A 1002-nucleotide genomic window follows, 5' to 3' on the forward strand; every position below is an offset into this window, starting at 1 on the left:
TTGCTGTCTCCTTGCTGTCACCCTTCTGTCTCCTTGCTGTCACCTTGTTGCCACCCTGCTGTCACCCTGCTGTCTCCTTGCTGTCACCTTGTTGTCACACTGCTGTCACCTTGCTGTCACCCTGCTGTCACAAGGAAGCTTTGAAATCCTCTTCAGTCCCTTTCACAGAATCTCATGTGGTCTGAGATCCTCTATCTAGGGTGGTTTCTGTGGTCTAGGGTGGCTTCTGTGGTCTAGGGTGGTTTCTGTGGTCTAGGGTGGTTCCTGTGGTTTGGAGGTCTAGGGTGGTTTCTGTGGTCTAGGGTGGTTTCTGTGGTCTAGGGTGGTTTCTGTGGTCTAGGGTGGTTTCTGTGGTCTAGGGTGGTTTCTGTGGTCTAGGGTGGTTTCTGTGGTCTAGGGTGGTTTCTGTGGTTTCTGTGGTCTAGGGTGGTTTCTGTGGTCTAGGGTGGTTTCTGTGGTCTAGGGCGGTTTCTGTGGTGTAGGGCGGTTTCTGTGGTGTAGGGCGGTTTCTATGGTCTAGGGTGGTTTCTGTGGACCCTGCCATCATTCAGAGTTTCAATCAGAACATGATCTAGAGACTGAATCTGGAGACTGAATCTGGAGACTGAATCTGGAGACTGAATCTGGAGACTGAATCTAGAGACTGAATCTAGAGACTGAATCTAGAGACTGAATCTAGAGACTGAATCTAGAGACTGAATCTAGAGACTGAATCTAGAGACTGAATCTAGAGACTGAATCTAGAGACTGAATCTAGAGACTGAATCTAGAGACTGAATCTGCATAGACTGAATCTGCATAGACTGAATCTAGAGACTGAATCTAGAGACTGAATCTGTGTAGACTGAATCTGCATAGACTGAATCTAGAGACTGGACCTGGTGACTGCCACCTACTGGCTTACTGTCTACGTGTGTATCTACATGCCTGACTTGTTGTGTGTTTGGGTGACTAATGACTGTTCCATGTAAATATTAAATATATACATCACACTCCTCTTCA

This window comes from Oncorhynchus mykiss, unplaced genomic scaffold, assembly GCF_057628025.1.
Source record: "Oncorhynchus mykiss isolate SJ-2025 unplaced genomic scaffold, ASM5762802v1 scaffold103, whole genome shotgun sequence".
NCBI lineage: Eukaryota > Metazoa > Chordata > Actinopteri > Salmoniformes > Salmonidae > Oncorhynchus > Oncorhynchus mykiss.